This window comes from Bombyx mandarina, chromosome 22, assembly GCF_030267445.1.
Source record: "Bombyx mandarina strain Sakado chromosome 22, ASM3026744v2".
Taxonomy (NCBI): domain Eukaryota; kingdom Metazoa; phylum Arthropoda; class Insecta; order Lepidoptera; family Bombycidae; genus Bombyx; species Bombyx mandarina.
This window is the reverse complement of record NC_143228.1, coordinates 17,378,610-17,395,065: the sequence shown is the minus strand read 5'-3', so window position 1 is coordinate 17,395,065 and position 16,456 is coordinate 17,378,610.

Sequence of the window (16,456 nt, the reverse complement as noted above, 5' to 3'; positions counted from 1 at the left end):
TATTAAAATGCTTTTTAGTAGTATGTTTTTGGAAACAAAATGATTTAATTCAACCACGGGTCCGATTTTAAATTAACATCACCGTTTCTAAAAGCTTCGTGTCTCTACGAACTAACCCTTTCGCGCGGTCCGGGCCAATAATGAAATCTGGGGTGTGAAATAAAAAGAAAAAACTCTCTTAATTAAATTTTCTTTTGGGCAAAATTTAATAAGCGTTGGGGTGTACCTAGCCCCGTCACAAACGCCAACTGAGGCATTTCCACGATTAAACTTATATCATATACATACATGTCTGTTTAAATATGTAGCATTGATCATACTCACAGTCCATCCGATGTTAAGACGTCACAGAAGCCCGTGTACAACACGAAACAATGCCAGCCTCTTTGAGACACGGCTTGGAAGTCTCAATTACGTGGGAATGATTTTGAAGATGCCAACCGAGAATGTTTGGAAATAACAATATATGATTATGTAAATGCCGATGGTTTGCTATTAAGTTATATAATAAAATTCTTGTCAATAAACTTTGCTTAAAAAACACACAATGATATATACATAGGTATTATTGTATTAAAATCCTGTAAACAACACAATTCAACATTGGTCGATCATGTAAATAATATTAGTGTTAATGTAAATTAGTAATTAATAGTTTGAATGCTTAATTTAATTTCCTATGCGGGCTTTATTAACTAAAATCAGCTTAACGATTCAAGGTTACGCGCAAAGTAAGCACGTCAAAACGTTCGTGTATTCCCTCCAATAAACCACTAACAATAATAATTTATATAGCAAACAATAATTGTGGCAAACAAGCGAATAAACAGTAACACAAAGATACAGTGATAGGAACGGTCAGCAGAGCAATATTTAAATAAACACTTAGCCGCTGTAAACCGCGATAACTGCGTCGGTACAAACATGTACGCTTTGAACGAATGTAGGGTCAGCAAATTAGTATTCAATAAATAAAAATTATAAATGAAATTGTACAAGGTTTTTTTTTTTTTAATTTCTTTTTTTTGTAACATCAGCGACTATTTCGACTCAAATTTGACAACAAGGATATCAAGGATATTGATGGTGCATAATTACCACAAGCCCACTGAGTTTCTCGCCAGATCGTCTCAGTGGGTCGCGATTCCGATTCTGGTGGTAGATTCTGGGAAACACTGCTCTTGCTAGAGCTAGTGTTAGAATATTCTGTCAGGCTGAGCCCGTGAGCTCACTTACCGGTCCGGGCGTAGCTGAAATAGCCTCTTAGGCTACCAGGAAATAGATAGGAATAAAAAAAAATAGTAACACAAGGCGTGCTGAATACTCTTATTGTTTTAAAACTACCATTAATGTTATAAAAGAACTGACTTCACTAGCTACTGTTTTTTATTGGTCAGAATTTAGCGGGACAGTTAAGTAATACAGGGCATATCTTAGTATTTGATGTCGCGTTTCTTAGTTTTAAGAACTCACGCAGCCTTTATTTTATTGATTAAATGGGTGGACGAGCTCTCAGCCCACCTGGTGTTAAGTGGTTACTGGGGCCCATAGACATCTACAACGTGAATGCGCTACCCGCCTTCACATTACATCTACATATAAGTTCTAAGGTCTCAGTATAGTTACAACGGCTACAACACCCTTCAAACCGGAACGCATTGCTGCTTCACGGCAGAAATAGGCAGGGTGGTGTTACCTTTCCGTGCGGACTCACAAGAGGTCCTACCACCAGTAAGCCTAGGTATTGTTTTAAACAGCCTATATAGTGATATTTATTCAAAGTTTATTTTCCTTGGATCAGCTACCCTTCATACTAGAAGTCATGAATTCTTCGCAGAAATAGGAGGGAAGGTGTTACGCAACAACGAACCCGTACAATAACACATCCTACTCCTAAACTAGATTATAAAGTATTTTATTGGATTGGATTAAGACATTAGGATTGGACACAATTTGGATTAAGGATAGGTAGCGGCACGTGCTACTGGTATTGATTATGCTCATGAGCGACGGTGACCTTCCACCATGGACGTCCACCATGAGTAATAAGAAAAAAATCGTATCAAATTTTATTTATTTATTTGAAATTAATCAATCAATAGTTACATTCTAAACGGAATGATAGACATAATAGCAGCTCTATTAAATTATCACTATTCTAAAAATCACGTAAAATAATCTAGTATCTCTCTTATTTGCGGATGGTTATGTAATTGATTTCAAGCAATTAACTCTACGTAATTAGAAAGTTGCAAAAACCATGATTTTAGAGCAGCTATCTTCGATGTTTCACCAATTTATCTGGAATCTACAAGAGCTTATGATTCGAATGATATTTGTAGCGAAACCGGCGAGCGCTGATTGCCAGAGTTCAATTAAACTCAGATTAGTAATTTCTATTGTGAAGTACTAATTGCGCATCGCGTTGCGTTGTGTAACTGACTAAAAATTAATCCTTAATCTTATTTTCTATTTCTAATCCTAATTCTACTACATTGATTTTTCCCAGGAGAAAGTCTAAAGCCAAATTGATGGTCCGATTTGGAATGAAATGGAAATGATAAATATTGATTGTCATCATTGGTAGTTCCTCTAATCTCTATTATTATTAGTATTATTAGTTCCTGTAACCTCTCTTTTCATTTACATATGGCGACCTGAAGGGAAAACTATTCTAAGCTGCCACCGGTTTGTAAGTCGGATATAATTATCATAATAAGCACTGGATAAAACAAACTATTAAAAAAACTTGGAAATATTACAATTTCTCTTCCTCGTATCTAAATTCTTAGAAAGAACTTGAAAATGAACTGCATATTGATTTACTGGTGTAAAAGGCTTTAGTGGTAGGTCATACTGCAACCTGTTACTACAATATATACAATAATTTCCCTAATTGCTTGAAAAGCTGCGCTATAGAGGTGAACATACTCATAATAGCTCATATCTATCAAATTATTCTGCTACCACTACTGCAAGTAGTGACTCCACGTATCATACCTTCATGAATAATGTATGCTGCTCCAAATAATATACGTTCAAAAGAAGGAAATGCACTTTCTTTGTTCGAAGCACCAAGTTCCATGTATTTGAAAACGAAATCATTGATAAGTTAAAACATGTGATAGGCATACCTATATTTTTATTGTTATTTAAAAACTGACTATTATTTTGTGTGGAAGCAATTGAAAAAGAAAAAGGATAGAGCTTCCTCCTCTTCTACTATTAACAAATAATTGCGTAAATTGATTTGACTACTTGAAAACCATAGACAAAAAGCTACCAATAAAAATTCGTACATAACAAATAACAGATTGATTTCGGTGGCCATCTCTCGCAAACTCTCAAGATACTACTTACTCCCCACTTGGTCGAAAGACATAACTGAAATATTGACACTGAATACTGACTATTGATGATGAATCTTGTCTGATGGTTGTCTGGAAGAGATCGATCTTAGCGATAAGACCACCAATTGTACTTTTTTGTATTTAATGTATAGCACTGTTTATTTGTTTTTTGGTGTACAATAAAGAATACTCCCCCCTCTCTCTCTGAAACAAACACAATCAAAAAACCCATGACATTCGATAAATGGATCTTTTAATGACGAAGAGGATACACCACTGTTGAATTGTAAACAATGATCCGTCAACAGGTATTTGCTTATTTCTTAAAGAAAGCAGATGAGTTTATGGACCCCTGATCTTCAGAAACTACTGCAGTCTATAAGCAAACCAACATGGATAGCAGTGAGGTCTTGAGACATAACAGTTCATAACACTAAAGCATCAATTTAATCGGTGCAACAGCTGCCTCATCCTTCAGTAGATATACCTATGTTAATTTTATGGCTTATTTTGAACCCTTCGTGGCCTAAAGGATAAGATGTCCGTTGCATTCGTATCTAGCGATGCAAGGATGTTCGGATCCCGCAGGCGGGTACCAATTTTTCTATTGAAATACGTGCTTGACAAAAGCTCACGATTGACTTCCACGGTGAAGGAATAGCATCGTGTAATAAAAATCAAACACGCATAATTATAATTTGCGTGATTACTGATGGAAGGAACGGGTAGGTACCACCACCCTGTCTATTTCTGCTGTGAAGCAGTAATGCGTTTCGGTTTGAAGGGTGGGTCAGCCGTTGTAACTATACTGAGACCTTAGAAATTATATCTCAAGGTGGATGGCGCATTAACGTTGTAGATGTCTATGGGCTTCAGTAACCACTTAACACCAGGTGGGCTATAAGCTCGTCCATCCATCTAAGCAATAAAAAAAAACGTTCGTGATGAGGGGATATATAATTTCAGTTCATTTTATGAAATCGTCCGTGCTAAATATTAGCGATTAGCGCATTTGTTAATTGTATTATAATTGGTTTATATTATTATACAGTGTGCTCCAAGGCAGACACGATCACACGTAGTTCATTTGAAATACTAAGTTACTTTGTTTTAAATAGCATGTCCAGTGCAATAATGGATGGTATTATTTCTTTTTTGTTGCAAATGAGAATTTCTTCCACATTGCTTCTTGTGCGCTACGGTTTGGTCCTTCTTCAAACAAAGTTTAAAATAGTCTTCAGGAATCCGTAGCGACTTGGCTGTGCTCCTGGAATTGCTGATGTCTATAAGCGACAGTACTCATTTTAAGTTGAACCGTATGCTCTGCTTCCTATAATGACAATAATTATGAAAAACCTTAAATGGCATTCTAAATAATAGTAACGAACTTATTGTATCAGAAACTGGTAAAGTTCATAGTAATTGATTAAAAATAAAGATTCCATTCTCTAGAATTAACTTTCTTCAACACGAAATATATTTTATCTTTTCAGAATCTAATGATTATATCTGATTGATGTTAAATATTGCTAATATCTGTACGTGTCTTTAAAATAATCAATATTATTTTTCCTTTTCTACGGGGGAAGACGGTCTCACAACCCAGCTGATGCTGAGTAGTTACAGGAACCCTAAATCATCATAACGAACCGCTGTTAATTAAAAACAACACAACATTTGCTAACTATAACTAACTATAGTTCAGACCTTGGAACTTATATCTCAAGGTGGGTGGCGCATTTACGTTGTAGATGTTTATGGGCTCCAGTAACCACTTAACATTAGGCGGGCTATGAGCCTCTCAACCCATCTGAGAAATAAAAATCAAAAATAAAACACATAACAAGCTCAACGTTTCCAAAACGGAAAATTGATGTGTTTTCAAGAGTGCTCATCACCAGCTGCCCGTTGGCTGTTAATTGACATTGGCATTGATATGTTGGCGCGCTTAAGGCCGGCTGGTCGCCTGTACACATGCTAGCGTAAAGACCCAATTAAAGTCACGGCACACACTGTAGTTCGCAACCGCATTTTCACTTCACACAATATCCTAATAGAACAATAAACAAACAAAATAAAAATAGAATGTCTTAACAATAACTTGAACAACTAACTTTAACTTTGACCGTATTGTAATAAAGTTGAATATAGATTGACGTCAAGGTGATATTTGTAAGTGATGCATGTCACGCATCGTGGCCGCAGCCGCGACACGCTGACGCCGCGCGTAGTAGCTGCGTGTGTGCGGGCCTTTATGCTCGAACCTCATGGACCTCAAATTTATATTATTTGAAAATAAATCAGCAAAGTGTTTGGTGCAGCCAAAAAGCTAGTCAATGACCTCGTCATTTTTGCAGCACGATTTCTTCATTGATGTATTCAAGTCGGTAGAGCAGGATTACCATGCTTCAAGATCGGCGGTAATGCCTAGGAGTTGTCTATGTGAACATAGTAAATCATTGTACTCCAATTGGACTAGAGCTCATTTTTCTCTGGTCCGGGATTACCAAAAAACTAAGGTCCCTTAGTAATTTTTAAAGAAATCTATATCTCAAAACAGCAATATCTAGGAATTGCGTAGAAACATTAAATTTTGCAACGATTAATATTACATTGGACATAAGAACGTGACAGTCAAACAAGCTAAATGTACGCGTGCCCTTTGAAATAGCCACGATTATTGCGCCATTCCAATGATCCCATAAACCTAATAGCTTAAGTAATTCGAAATATACACGCTCGTACTTAGCTCAGGAGACATTACCGAAGAGAAACCACTGACCTACATTGACAGCTTAAGTTCCTCAACTGACCAACCTTGAAGTCGTCGTGACCTAACGGATAAGACGTCCGGTGCATTCGTGTTGAAGCGATGCACCGGTGTTCGAATCCCGCAGGCGGGTACCAATTTTTCTAATGAAATACGTACTCAACAAATGTTCACGATTGACTTCCACGGTGAAGGAATAACATCGTGTAATAAAAATGAAACCCGCAAAATTATAATTTGCGTAATTACTGGTGGTAGGACCTCTTGTGAGTCCGCACGGGTAGGTACCACCGCCCCGCCTATTTCTGCCGTGAAGCAGTAATGCGTTTCGGTTTGAAGGGTGGGGCAGCCGTTGTGACTATACTGAGACCTTAGAACTATATCTCAAGGTGTGTGGCGCATTTACGTTGTAGATGTCTATGGGCTCCAGTAACCACTTAACATCAGGTGGGCTGTGAGCTCGTCCACACAGCTAAGCAATAAAATAAAAAAAAAAACGAAAACCAAACTCATAAAATCATTGCGATTAATAGCGAGTAAGCTCTGAGGAATTGTTCGAGATGATAGCGACATCTCGTTTTTACCATCGCACTGCCCGCCACCGGAGTAGAGTTCATCCATACTACCTGGAGCCACTGCGGTCATCTACAGAGGTATTTTTTGCCACGTACCATCCGGCTATGGAATGAGCTCCCTTCCACGGTGTTTCCCGAGCGCGATGACATGTCCTTCTTCAAACGAGGCTTGTGGAGAGTATTAAGTGGTAGGCAGCGGCTTGACTCTGCCCCAGGCATTGCTGAAGTCCATGGGCGACGGTAACCACTCACCATCAGAGGGGCCGTGTACTCGTCTGCCTGCAAGGGCAATAAAAATAAAAAATACAAACTCTGTTCAGTCAATGTAATCAATCATATGGTCCAATTAAAACATCTTAAACGAAAGACCTAAATAATTAAAGACCGTATCTGAAAATCCCCAGCACCATGTAAGCCGCTCTCAACATAACCCTTACCCTTGAAATAAAAGATCCAAAGCGAAAACTATATTAATATTCACTTCGTCTTCTCAGCAAGGAAGTTAAATAGCCATGTATTTGTATTCATTATCCTCAGTCAGAACTAACAGCTTACCTGTGAAACGAATAGTTTAGGTACGATGCGGTGGAAAATGTGCGTTCGCATTACACAACAACCAACTAAAAATAAAATAAAAAAATAAATAATAGTTTAAAAAAACAAAAAAATACGCTTATAAAGAAAATCCAACTAAAAAATAGAAAATAAATTTTAATAAATTTGAATAAAAAAATAGTGTAAGAAAAAGGGATTTTATTGTAAAAAAAAGCGTGGGGTGCACGGTATCAGCAGTTATAAATATATTTTATGAACAGATATGAGTAGAAGGGTTATTTTGATAATATCCTGAAAACTATTATTTATTTTTCATTTTTTAGTTTTATTTCAATTTTTTCATTATTGTTTTTTAATATTGAATTGTTATCGGTCCTTATTAAGTATGCCAGATTTCGAGTTAACCCGACGTTTTGAAGGGGATCAAAAACATGTTCAAAGATTCCGTTACATACAACATACATACGTCTGAAGCTAATAAATGCATATTAAAAAAGCCGTGTCATTTGTCTTATTTGTGACACGTTAATGCCTTGGTTCGATTCTCATACTCGTGTTCACTGTATGTGCATACCAGCAACAATTTAGAACCTGGAATATAAAGAAATACCTGAAACTGATGATGAAACGTCCAATCAATATAATAATATATTAAGCAGGTTTTTAAGTTTGATCCTACTATAAACATAGGGCATAGAGGACTCAGGAATGTGGACTACAGTTAAGCTTTCACATGAATGAGTGAGGGTAAGTACCTACGATCCAGTCTCGCATAGGGTCGTCTTTTAAGGAATACGAAAAAATATTCATATTATGTATAAAATATTATATCTAAACAAAAATCTTTTTTTATACTTATATATTTAAATAATTAAAATCTCGTGTTGTATGCAACATTGGACTCGCACCCGGTGAGACTGTACCAGTTTAGTGTCATTGTGCCGCCGAGTAGCATTAGTCCACATTAGACACGGACACGCTGCCGATGCGTGTCTTTTGTCTTCCTTGGTCTACCTACACCGGTCACTGGTAGACGAGCCTCTGCCCGCTTATTTTATTAGGTAATTTATATTTCAAATTGTGCATCTTTATTTCGAAAATGATTACGACCTGGACACAAACAAAAAAGTATTAAATAGTTTATATTAGGTTTTTTAAAGGTCATCAATTTATAATTCGAATTATTTACCGGAAGCAGCGGCTTGGCTCGGTAGGCAGCGGCTTGGATCGTTAGGCAGCGGCTTGGCTCTGCCCCTGGCATTGCTGAAGTCCATGGGCGACGGTAACCACTCACCATCAGGTGAGCCGTGCTCTCGTATGCCTAAAAGGGCAATAAAAAAAACTACGAACATTCATCAGAAAATTCCAGTATGTAAATTATACCGTGACACAATATTCAGCCGTTGTACTGTAAAAACTGAGGCCTTAAAACTCATGTCTCAAGGTAGGTGGCGGCATTTACTTTGTAGACGTCTGTGGGCTCCGGTAACCATTTAACATCAGGTGGGCCGTGAGCTCGTCCACACATCTAAGCAATAAGAAAAAAAAATTTTTAGCATTCCATCACAGTATGGATAATCCGTACAACGACTTCAACACCAATGGTCTCTCTCAAAGAGAGCAGTAGAGGCTGTTAGGAGAAAAGATAAACTAAAAATACTATCGATTTTTTTGCTTCATTGGGTGGACGAGCTCAGAGCCCACCTGATGTTAAGTGGTTACCGGAGCCCATAGATATCAAAAAAGTAAATAGCGGCACGCCACACAACATGAGACACGAGTTTTATATCTAAGTTTTCAAGTAAAACGTCTGCTCCACACTTCAAACCGAAACTCATTACTGCTTTACGACAGAAATCCAGAAATCAGAATACCGGCATGGCGGTACCCACCCGTACGGACTCACATGACGCCCTATCACCACTGAAGACGGAGAAGTAGTGGTAATTTTTCAAGAACATCAGGGTCGCGTACCGGTATCTTCCAAATAATTGATAATTCGTCGATTTTCATTTTGTGATACCAAAAACATAAAAGAGTATTTTTGTATTTTGTAGTATGTATATTATGTACTCACATTACTATTGAAGTTATTTAAAAGTTAACATTCTAAATTCAATTATTCATATCCAATGCAATTATTCATTAGTTTAACAAACAGTTCTAAAAAAATCTTAGTTAAAGTATACTAGACTCATAAAATCCTTAATCGGTATACTTAATCAATGATTAACATTAACTTTCTGTACGTGACCCGCCCGGAACGAATCCGGGTGACGTCTCATTCATTCGATTTATTTTGCATCCAACTCTAAATTCCACAGACTAAAATATCACCCACACATACTAGTTACAAACCGATCGTCTCTAGTTCTTGGTACTAAATGAATTTAGGCTGTGCAATGTTGTGGGTGTTTTTTTGTTTGGCTCCGTGACGCAACATTCTGCATGGCATTCGATTCTTGCATCGATAAATCATGTTTCAGACAGGCGAACAAAGCCGGGTAACGCGCCGTGTCTTTGTGGATTTTGAACGATTTCTACTTTGTATATCATTTATCATCCCCCTGGCTCGGATCAGCTCAGTTGGATTTTACGCTCATCAGAAACTTTGTTCGGATTTAATGATGACTACGTGATTATCGATTCTATTCTGTGCGTGTTATCGATTATTTACGAAATATTTTCAAACAATACTTTTTTTTTTATTGCTTAGATGAGTGGACGAGCTCACAGCCCACCTGGTGTTAAGTGGTTACTGGAGCCCACAGACTTGTACAACGTAAATGCCGCTACCTACCTTGAGATATAAGTTCTAAGGTCTCAGTATAGTTACAACGGCTACACCACCATTCAAACCGAAACGCATTATTGCTGCACGGCAGAAATAGGCGGGGCGGTGGTACCTACCCGTGCGGACTCACAAGAGGTCCTACCACCGGTAAACATATAATACATATATACTACATATAAATATGCTACGTATAAATATACACATAATACATATAAATATGCTAATGGAAAATGGAAGTGGAGAAGCACTAAGCCTAAATGACCCCCGTAAAGAATACATTTAAGCATATTTCTTTTCAAGCCACTTAAACTACTCTAACAAGCCTTTAAGTTAACAAGAAATAAAAAGTTGATGAATAGGCCATCACAATGGCGTTCACAATTATAAAACCACATTAAAATCCGACTTCAAAGGCAACAATCTAACCTAAAATGGTTTTAATTAATTTATCATTAAAGAAATATTTTTCCCAAGATCATCATAATAAAATCCTCACAGCTACACGAGAAATTATCATGAAAATTAAATAATTGAAATAGACACCAATGAAACCATGTTCATTACATTTTAATTGTTCTATAAATTGTTTTAAAGTGTTTTTGTCATTTCGTATCTAGAGGATGTCGTGCGAAGAAGGGCCCTGACATAATGATTTCGATCGCGTGATTTTCATGATTCAATCATTCAAGGTTCATATGAGAACGACCTGGTAGGGTGTGGTAGTAATACGTAGTGCAGCATTGCTTCGCGAATTATTTGAGCTATTGTGTTTTACTGTTTATTTTTCTTGTGAAGTACGCGATGCTAATAAGACTTGAAGACTTGCGTCGTTTTGCTTCAAGGTAAGCAGCTATGCCTAGTAAAGGCAGCTAGATCACGACATTTTAATTATTATATAATAAAACTAATTGTAGAACTTCGTGTCATATTATCAAATGATTAGCAAAAAATTGCGGTTAATTATGTCAATTGAACGCCATAGACGTAATCAACTGAGATAATTATATTTAACCTACTTGATAAACATTTTGTTGCAGTGCATCTTAATGAAAATACAACAATACTTTTTTTTTAATGCTTAGATGGGTGGACGAGCTCTCAGCCTACCTGGTGTTAAGTGGTTACTGGAGCCCATAGACATCTAGAACGTAAATGTGCCACCCACCTTGAGATATAAGTTCTAAGGTCTCAAGTATAGTTACAACGGCTGCCCCACCCTTCAAACCGCAACGCATTACTGCTTCACGGCAGAAATAGGCAGGGTGGTGGTACCTACCCGCGCGGACTCACAAGAGGTCCTACCACCAGTAAAAAAGTTGTCTGTCATTTCATTAGATTGTCGCTTTAGAACACACCGTTGTGGTAACTTACGGAGACAGGTAACTTCCCTGATTTGTTTCTTCTAAAATGATGACGCGTCGAAATATTAAGCCTGGAAGGTTGTTGCCAGAAATACGACACACACACACCGGTAAAATTTCGAATTTCATATTCATACTTCCACAAACCCCGCCGTTGAAGACAGTAAACGCTAAATAGACACGTCAATATCACAAGAGCCTAAACATGGTTCGACGTTTGAGCACGCGTCGTTAATCAGGGCCAGTCGCCTTGTGGAAATGACGACTGAACCGCAAATTATTCGCCTGTATGTAAAACAAATAAGGTTTGACGTATTCGCGCCCCGTCAACGTGATTTATGACGCAAACGGGGACGACTCGAGGGCCCTTCTTCATTAAACCGACTCTGTGCCATTAATTCTGTCAAATTGTAAGAAAGTTTGCTTAAGATTATTTTCTGGGTTTTCTACGTTCAGTTTAAATATTATTATTATTGGAACGAAGTTCCATAAGGGTCAATGCGGAGGGGTACCCTAACTGGGAAAAAACGTCCGTAACGTAAGATTTTTATTAGTAATGCACAGTATACGACTTAACTTTGTAATAACGTACAAAAATAACATATTTTTTTTATCATTCATTGACCACGATCTCAGAGCGTTCGTCTGCGCAATACACTAACTCTTATGCAAACAATCGTGAATGAAGTGTACCACTATAAGTTCGCATGTTACCGAATGATCGTGGGTTGTTGCGAAACCTCCAGTTTTGTTTTCTTTATACCTCGAATAGAACTTAAAATTAATATTTTTATAATAAGGAACCTCGTTCCTATCCGGTGTCCCACGACACCACACATCTTTTTTTTATTTTATTTTTCCAACCCTCGAATATCCACTATTACTCAGATTATCAATATTACTATGTGTGTAAAAGTGAAAATAGCAAGCGAAAAACGTATAGATAACGTTTATTGTGCAGATATTTATGAGTTTCAATACTATTGAGGTATAATGTGAATCATAATAAAACATTTTTATTGTATATCTTCTTTGATCTATTATATTTTTAACTCTTCAAATCCTAAATTGAATAAATAAGGTATTTATTACTAAAATATCTATATATTTTTATAATAATGCTAATGAATCTAAAACACAACCGCTTAAAATCATTTGTATCCCTCGTTTGATAGGTTTAGGTGTTACAGTAGCTCTGACTGGTTTACAAAGCTCTACTATTTGGCTCTACTTAGCTCTACTGGTTTCCTGCCACATCCTTTTTCGACTGCTAGACATATCTTAATATATAGACAACGAATAGATAACGGTTTATTCTGCACTTTGTTTTCAAGGAAAAGAATAGGTACTTAGCTTTTATGCTCGCAATTTTTATTATTATGACAAAATATTTCTCTCTTCATCTTCATAAAATCTTAGCTTCCTAATGCCAAGAATGATTTGCAGAAATTGCAAATAATATTAATTTATTCAGATAACTTACTTACATAATTAAACAATAATGTCCAAAACTATTGATTTCTTAGTTAGTGATTACTTTACTTACAAACGCGGAATAAATCCGTACAGATATTTCTTAAATAGCTTAAGATATCACAAGTTTTTTTTGAAATCACGTTGTCGATTGTCGAACAGACGTTGTGACCACTGTACTTATTGTAATAATAATTATTTGTTACCACTTTTTAATACAATAGCTAACTACCCCATTTGAATCGCGGCACACGACCAGTACAGTCGCCGTCATAATTATTTGCATTATCGATTTTATTTAATCGATTTGAAATACGATAGTATTTTTTTAAATTTATTTTTATACTAATTTTAGATTATTTTTCTTTATATAAAAGTAAATTTTAACTCTGTACATTTGATTTTAAACGCTTTAATTGAATGGGTCATATCACGATTTTAGTGTTAGTGAGGACATGAACACAGGCAGATGGGTAGCGGATTTATTAAAAACAAAAAAGCGTTAAACTCGTCAAATAATAGTATTTAGATTGAAAATTCAATAATAGCTTATCGGTCATAATTACTCCACCAAAGCCGTTGGTCAGCATACAACCACGAGCAGTGAGCTTCTGCTGTATGTCAACAATTAAAAACAATAGCAGAAACCAACGAAATAAATCCCATTTATATACAAGACAACACAACTAGAATCAAAAAGAAAAACTTTCAAAAATACACTTGTACTATTCTAATTTATGTTAATCATTGTACTTGTTAAAAACCAGTTTTATTTTTTTAATTGAGGGTAGAATGTCCCTTTGTGACCAGGACTTGATGCACCCGGCTTGCGTTAGCGTAATGCAGCTAAAAGTCATAATTTTATTTTCAAATTTTCATTACGTTCGGTCTCTTCTTCTTTCTTTCCTATTACCCTCTGCTGGAGTGTAAGGCTGAAATCAAATCCTTCCATTTACATTGGTCTTGGGCAGTCTGTTCTAGCTCCTCCCACGTCATGCCCAAGACACCCAGCTCCTGCTCCACCGAGCAACGCGCTTTCTCCATATGCGACCAATCCAATGCCACTTCCGCGTAAGGATCTCCTTTTTCATTGGTGTCTGCTTGGTGATCCTCCACAGCACTTTGTTAGTGATCGTCTCAGGCCAAAAGATTTTCAATGATTACGTTCGGTACAGTGCTATATTTTCTTTTAAAAGTGTGGTATGTACACGGGGTATGAATGACATGAATCCCGCGTTTTTATGTATACTAAATGACATAAGATATGTCCTAAGCGAGCTTAGAGATCGAACGGTGATCGAACTGGTGCTCGAATAGCTAAAAAAGTACCGAGTGTGGATCGGGAAGACCCGATAAGACATGTTTTGGGCAAAGGTGGCTTTGCTTTGCCCCGTCGACTGTATCGGATGTGTAGTTAGAAGCAGCCACAAAAAAAAGTTATCGTGGCTTTTTTGAAAAACAGTTCTGACGCTGTCTCCAGATACTTACTTATCGATTCTAGTTAGAAAACGTCGTGAAAACCTACATTCCTCCCTCAACATACATCTATATATTCCCGTTATGTCTTACTCGAGTGTGGTGCTCGCTCACGCGGCCCACTCATACACCCTCCAATCCCGCAGGTAAGCCGTTGGAGCTACGTGGTTATTGAGCAACGTTGACCTACACAAGGCATGGGCCACAAATCGATACGAAAACACATGAAGTTAGCGTCGGAACGTTACTTCGATTAGGCAATACGACATGATAATCACCCTGTTGTTGCCGCCGCTGACTACTCCTCGAATCCTGATCACGTAGAAGCTAGTCACCGTCGACGACCTAGACACGTCCTTACGGATCCATCAGACCTAATAACTCTTGCATTAGACGCCTTCAGCTAGGAGCAGCCTTACGGATCCCGGTAACCTTACTCGGATCTTCTAAGCGGGTCACGATTGCGAACAGGTAGTAGATTCATTCACGAAGCAGTTGCTCTTGAGTTGTTAGGTCTCCTTTGAAGGCGCTCGGATGGCTGTTAGGAAATCCCACCCCTCCTGGCTGAGACTTTGCTCGCTCACCTGGTGAAATCCATTATTCACAAAAAAAAAAGGAAAAAAACATGTATACCTAGGTAAATGTATAACTTTAAAATTTAGATAATAATATATTATATAATATTTAAATTCCAAATGGTTAATTTCTATTTGACTATTTCTGGATAGGTAGCACAAAAATACATTTTTAAATGCAGAGACTTAATTACATAAACTTTAATTTTCCCATTTTAATATTATACAGCGAACGTCCTTGACGGCCGCCATGTTGCTGTAATACTGTAATAATACATTCAAATGAATTCAAAAAGGCTTCACTTTCGGACGAATATTTAAATTAATATTTTTAACGTAACCAAACACGGAAACGTATGAAACTAACCGCACGTGTGGATTTCGTTTTTAGGGTTCCGTACGCGAAATGTTATAGAGACGTTTTTTCCTGAACGCTACGACATGTCCTTTTTCTAACGAAGCTTACGGAGAGTAGTCAGCTGTAGACAGCGACTTGGCTGTGCTTCTGATATTGCTGATGTCCATGGGCAACGGTAACCACTCACCATTAGGTGGTTCGTCAGCTCGTCTGCCTATAAGGGTAATAAAAAATCCCAACTCTTCACCCTGTTTGTTTGTCCGAGTGATTATATCAGAAATTTACACATATGTATTCATACAACTTTTTGGAAAAATTATATTGTACTTAAACAAACTGCAGAAATTAGGATGGTTGTTTTAATTTCTATTTCGTCAGTCTACATTTTAATTTTAATTAGAAAATTGGCACCCAGGATTACAAGCTGGGTCCGATTTCAATGCAATTGCCGATTTTACCCTGTGATTTTCTAAACATACTCTTTCTACTACTTCTCACTCATCAATTCCACTTTTATAAATTAATAAGTGGGCATTATAAGAACATTTAAAAAAAAAAAACAATTTAATTGGCGACTAATTGAATTGTTTGTTTTCTTTGTCGTAAGTGAAAGCTACAAAATATTTGGGTTAACAGAGTTTGATAGAAAAAAATCGGTGTAGATTTAAGAAGAACGCGGTGCATTTTGAGTCTTGGATTTTTGGCTACACAACATACCTACATAATATATGATATGAACTTTTTAATGTTAAATTCATCTTGACTACGGAATCCAATTATAGCGTTGTCTGAAACACACTTATTTCTTTGTCTATGTATGTTCATCATTGATATATTGGCTTAATTGATTTCGTGCGTCAATTATAAGATTTATTTTTATTACTGTCGATGGCAGACGATCTTGTAGTCCAAATGATGTAATGTCACGTGAGACTTTTTTAATTGCTTAGACGAGTGGACGAGCTCACGACCCACCTTGTGTAAAGCGGTCACCGGAGCCCATAGACATCAACAATATAAATGCCGCCACCCATCTATATGATATGAGTTCTAAGGTCTCAGTATAATTACCACGGCACCACCCTTGAAACCGAAACGCATTACCACTTCACGGCAGAAATAGGCAGGGTAGTGGTACCTACCCGTGCGGACCCACAAGAGGCCTACCA